Below are 6,177 nucleotides of genomic sequence, written 5' to 3' on the forward strand. Positions count from 1 at the left end.
TAAAAGAAAATTAGTAGGATTTCGCATGTGATTCTCTAAATATCTTGATCTGTGTCACGTATATTTCAGTACACTGGTAAGCCAAGGTGAAGAGAATTTGTTATGCACGAGGGACTGCAGCCAGATTATAGTGTTTCCCAGGTCGAGACTGACATCATAATCATACAACAGAACTAGATCTGATAAGCTTCTCATGAAATTCTCACAACATCGAAAGCCATGTGTGTCCCATGGATGTATCTGTGTCGTCGAGCTCTTTCGTTAGCTGAGTGGTCAGCGTGACAGACTGTCAATCCTAAGGGCCCGGGTTCGATTCCCGGCTGGGTCGGAAATTTTCTCCGCTCAGGGACTGGGTGTTGTGTTGTCCTAATCATCATCATTTCATCCCCATCGACACGCAGGTCGCCGAAGTGGCGTCAAATCGAAAGACCTGCACCAGGCGAACGGTCTACCCGACGGGAGGCCGTAGCCACACGACATTTCCATTTACCAGACGCTCAAGCACCAGTAACAAAGAACTGATCTAGTTTCTCGCCAGAAGCTAGAGTTATAGCTTTGAATTATTCGCAGAAGCTCCCAGTTAGAAACATTTTGATTTTAAAGGATTGCAGAAGCTTCCTCCAAACTATGCAGACACTTGCCATTCTCAAGAAAACTAATCCGCTAGTAACGGACCTTATTGTGGTGTCACCGCCAGACACCACACTTGCTAGGTGGTAGCCTTTAAATCGGCCGCGGTCCGTTAGTGTAAGTCGGACCCGCGTGTCGCCAATATCAGTGATTGCAGACCAAGCGCCGCCACACGGCAGGTCTAGTCTAGAGAGACTCCCTAGCACTCGCCCCAGTTGTACAGCCGACTTTGCTAGCGATGGTTCACTGTCTACATCCGCTCTCATTTGCAGAGACAACAGTTTAGTGTAGCCTTCAGCTACGTCATTTGCTACGACCTAGCAAGACGCCATGTTCAGTTACTATAATTACTTCAAGAATGTATTCTGAACAGCTAATATGGTGACTCATGTACCGTCAAGAGCGACGTTCATCATTAATGGATTAAAGTTAAGTATCAAACTAATTACGTCCGCTTTCTGAATGCTCATTCCTTGTCATGTTCCAGACCTCACGTCAGTATAGTTCTTCCCTCCTCACGCCAGCCTTCGGCCTCCACTCGTAACACGGTGTTGGCTCTTCTGCCAACACAAAACTTAATGAAAGCTACAAAGGAAAAGGAATATCTCGAAAAGAAGAGAACATTTATGTGAATCAAAGGACATGTTAACATCAAACATAATGAAATATCCGATGACTTAACAGAAACCGTTGTTCGAAACGGCACTTCAAAAAACGTCTTTTTATCGTCATCAGAACTCAGAAATTCGTTACTCAGAACTAGTGAACCCAGCAATGCTTCGCAGTTGCTAAATATGATTGGGAATTGGATATACGCCCCGATCTCCTTCTCAGCCCTCTCTACGTCTACATCTACACAGATACTACGCAAGCTACCGTACGGTGCGTGCCGGAAGATACCCTGTACCCCTAGTTGTCATCTCCTTTCCTGTTCCACTCTCAAATAGAGAGAGAGAAAACGACTGTCTGAAAGGCATCCACATGAGCCCTAATTTCTCGTGTCTTATATTTGTTGTCCTTACGCGCAATGTATGTTGGCGGTAGAATCGTTCGGCAGTCAGCTTTAGAGTCGATTCTCTAAATTTTCTCGGTAGTATTTCTTGAAAAGAACGTCGCCTTCACTCCAGGGATTCCCAGTTGAGTTCCCGAAGCATCTCCGTAACACTCACGTGTTGTTCGAACCTACTTCAAGTCTAGCAGCCCGCTGAATTGCTTCGACGTCTTCCTTCAATCCGAGCTGGTACGGATCCCAAGCATTCGAGCAGTACTCAAGAATAGATCGCACCAGCGTCCCATATGCGGTCCCCTTTACAGGTGATCCACCCTTTCCTAAAATTCTCCCAATAAACCGAAGTCGACCATCTGCCTTGCTCGTTGCACCTCGTACCGTTTTGCAACGTTATGCTCAGATATTTAAACGACTTGACTTTGTCAAGCTGGACGCTAGTAATACAGTATCAGAACATATCAGGTTTGACCTTCCTACTCATCCGCATTAACTTACATTTTTCCACATTTAGGGCTAGCTGCCATTCATCACACCAACTGAGAATTTTGTCTAAGTCATCTTGTAACTTCCTACAGTCACTCAGCTTCAACACCTCCTCGTTCACCACAGCATCATAAGGAAACAACCGCAGATTGCTGCCCACCCTGTAATCTCACCCTCCGCCATCTCTCTGTCCATCTCCTCCTCTCTTTCTCTCTGTCCGTCAACTCCTCCTCCTCTCTTACACCTCCTCGTCCTCCATATCTCTCTCAACCTACTCCTCCCTCCTCTTTCTCTCCATATCCTACTTACCCCTCTCCATGCCCATTTCCTCCCTTTCGCTTTGTCCAACTTTTCTTCCCCCTTCTCTCTCTCTCTCTGTACCTTGAGCCTTATTAATTATTATTGCCAACGAATCCTTGACTGGGAACTGAAGTAGCTTAAAATGAATGGGATGATTAGTATGCGGGGTATGAGAGACCACTCCCGCTGCTGGTTCTGTGAGGATGGTTTCGTCAAAGACAGTATTTCACATCGTTTTAATCTGCAAACGCCTAGAATTATAAAGCTTCAGGCGATTCAGATTCCGATAAAAAAATTATAACAATTATGTTATTTGAGATATGTGCGTGAACAATGTAATGTTGGAAAGAGCAAACTCTTCGAGTTTTACACGATTTCCGCTAGGTATCAGCAGTGTGCGCCCATTTCATTTCTAGTAAAAATCGTGTCGGGATAACAGAAAGCGTTTTGTGTTCTACGTTTTGCGCAGAGCAGACCAGTAATAACTGTTCATGCGTGACTTTCGTAGTAGGTATGATGTGAATCCTCCTTCAGAACAGAGCATTAGACGATGGCATGAACAATTCCGAGAAACAGATTGTTTGCGTAAAGGCAAATCGCCGGACCATCCCCGAGTGTCTGACACTGACGTCGAACTCATCCGCTGTAGTTTCACAAGGATGCTATGCATCTCAAGGGGACACCTATGAAAAGGTATGAAAAAAAAATTTAGAATTTCCTGTTCGTCAAATATAAAATTCATTGTATTTGTTAATTAGTTTCAGAAATATAGACTGCCAAATCGGATGATTCTTTTTGTTACACCCTGTATTCTAAAACCGATAAGCTTTAAGTACAACTTTCCTGCTTTCTAATAAAATTGACTGCGAGAAATAACACAAAATAGCACACAGTTGTGTACACAATTTTTGAAAAATGTAAAAATGTACGGCCGGAAAAGGCGCAATTAATAATATACTCCGGGTTATGATGCTGTGGTCGAATGGACTGCACACTTAATCTCGGCTGAAGAAGATGTACACCAGACTTCCACCATGGGGTGGTAGCAACAGCAGACAACGGCAATCGACAACGGCCAACTTCGCTCTAGTATTCAAAACGTGACATGACGGCATTGTCAAGAAGCACGCGTTCGGTCGCACTTTCGAATCCTGCCTCGGGCATGGATGTGTGTGATGTCCTTAGTTTGGTTAGGTTTAAGTAGTTCTAAGTTCTAGGGGACTGATGATTTCAGAAGTTAAGTCCCATAGTGCTCAGAGCCATTTGAACCATTTTTGAAGCACGCGTAACGGAGTTTTGCTGCAGTTAGTAGAGAGCCATGTTGTGGATTGTGCACTCAAAGAAGCTACGATAGCCCTTGAAAATGTCCTCCGCATTTGGGGACGAAGTGTTGGTTTAAATGTGTAAGCCATTCGACCACGACTTAATAGCCCGGAACATTTTATCAACTGTATAGAATTTTTATTTAAGATTATACAGAGGGGAAAGAACAAACATGGGATAAACTGTTTGCTAAGTCTTTCAATGCCCTGCTTTTGTAGTTTAAACCGACTATAGAAAAGAAAACGAAACTGCACATTTTCGCAACATAACATTTTCTTTCTTGCTGTCGGTTTTAACAGAAAACATGTGCATTGCTGTTTAAAAAAAACATGTAAAATATGTTCATCTGAATTAACAGTGGGGCAAAATACTTGTTAGGAAGTGTTTGTCTATCGTGGTTTAATTGTTCGCCGTAAAGGATTCTCCTTGTGATTTATTGTACTGTAGCTCTGGAAGTTCTACAGTTCACTCATTGTTGTCTCAGTTCATATTTCAGAATGGAAGCAGTTACACTGGAAAAGAAGTATTGTGAACCTATGCGTTGAAACCGCTGCTCCACTGCATCCACAAAAAGTCACTGTTCGGTGCACAATGCATTATTTGGCACATTTTTTGTTAGAACCTAGCACAGAAGACAAATTCAGCCAAATCCCGGAACATGAATTTGTGCCCGCTGCCGCCTAATGCTCTGCAACTACCGGTTCCTGCGAGATGGTGCACGTCTACACGGTACTACGGACGTCTTCCACTATCTTTTGGCAATATTCAGACATTGAATCGTCGCTCTGGACACCTTAGCATTCAATAGACGTTGTGTGGAATGACACCCTTATAATCACGATCTCAGCCCCGGTTATTACTTCTTATGGTGTTATCTGGCGGGCAAAGTCTTCGAAAATGTTCCTGCAACACTCCAGGATCTTTCCAAAGAGGTTCGTGCAGCCGAAAATGAAGTTCTTCAGAACGACATACTGGATTCAGTTCAAGGTCCCACATACTCATTGCTGCAGAAGGAAACTACTTTGAAAACCTTCTGTATTAAATTTCAGGTTGTCTGCTACAGCATAGAAATGACAACGAGACTATGCCACCCCTTATTACGTCGCAGTAGACAAAAACCTCCTAACACTTATTTTGCGCCACCCTGTGTTATGGTATCTTCAAGTAATTGGTCAAGAACTTTTCAAAATTTTTGCTAAGAACATTTCCCCTTTATATATATTTGCCGTGTAGGCCTACGTTAAAAAATATATACCCTATGCCTGCCCAAGTGTTTTTTTGGTAACAAAGTTTCCCTCTATATAGTAAATCTAGTAGCCTATGTCCGTTCGAACATTTATTAGAGTACCGCCTAAAAACTTGAAATAAACGATCAAGAACTTTAGAGATTTTTGGTAACAACATTAAGCAACGGACTATATGTAGTAGTATAAATTTTATATACATTTATATACGGCATACATTAAAAAGATTTGCATCCAATCGTTTATTAGAGTATCGTGTAAAAATCTGAAGTAAATCGGTCAAGAACTACTGGAAATTTTTGGTAACAACCTTAAACAATGACTTGGCTTTGTGTAATAGTATACAAGTATAGATAAGTCGGCAATGGGAAGAAGAAAATCAATTATCAATAAGCATCAAAGAGAACTATCATGATAAAATGCAGTCAAAACATTCCCTCGAGATTGTAGCTCCTCACAACTGGGGCGAATAAAAAATATGTAAATTCCTTAATTCGCATGAGATTTAATCATGGATACAAATGTTGATCGTGTTAGGACAGCAACCAGCCACAAATTTACTTTGAGTTCCTTTATTCAATATGTTTGTAAGCTCTTTGTATGTACCAAAACATGTTGTGCGTGGTTGGAATGAACTCAGCGACAAATCTAAAGTGTACAGTGACAACTATTACGTGTGCAACAACGAGGATGCAGTGGGAATGCATTTACATCGATTGGATGAACGTTATAGAAACAATCACTCGAAACCGACGTTTCACGTAAGTCGCATGCAACGAAAATCTGCAACGCAACCATCTGTGTGTGGCGTGTTTGTAATTGTGTTTTATTTATATTTTAGGACAATTAATGTGTAAAAAACACACCAAATGTAGAAAGAAAGCGTGTAAACCGTCTGATGATGAATCGCAACGATTCGAAACCGGTAACGGTTTCCTTTGAATAAAGGAACTCAAAGTAAATTTGTGCCTGGTTGCTGTCCTAACACGATCAACATTTGTCTTCAAAAACAGCCACGGTCTCCAACATGTCATCATATGACAAAATTGCATTAATCATGGATGATTCTCTAGCGATCTTTCGAGATAACCCTTATTGTGAATGTAACGGAATGACTGTCTGGGATATCAATCATGTATTTTTTGAATGTAAACTGTATCGATTTCATACAACTAATCCGATGTAGTC

The sequence above is a fragment of the Schistocerca serialis genome, chromosome 2 (assembly GCF_023864345.2).
Source record: "Schistocerca serialis cubense isolate TAMUIC-IGC-003099 chromosome 2, iqSchSeri2.2, whole genome shotgun sequence".
Classification (NCBI taxonomy): domain Eukaryota; kingdom Metazoa; phylum Arthropoda; class Insecta; order Orthoptera; family Acrididae; genus Schistocerca; species Schistocerca serialis.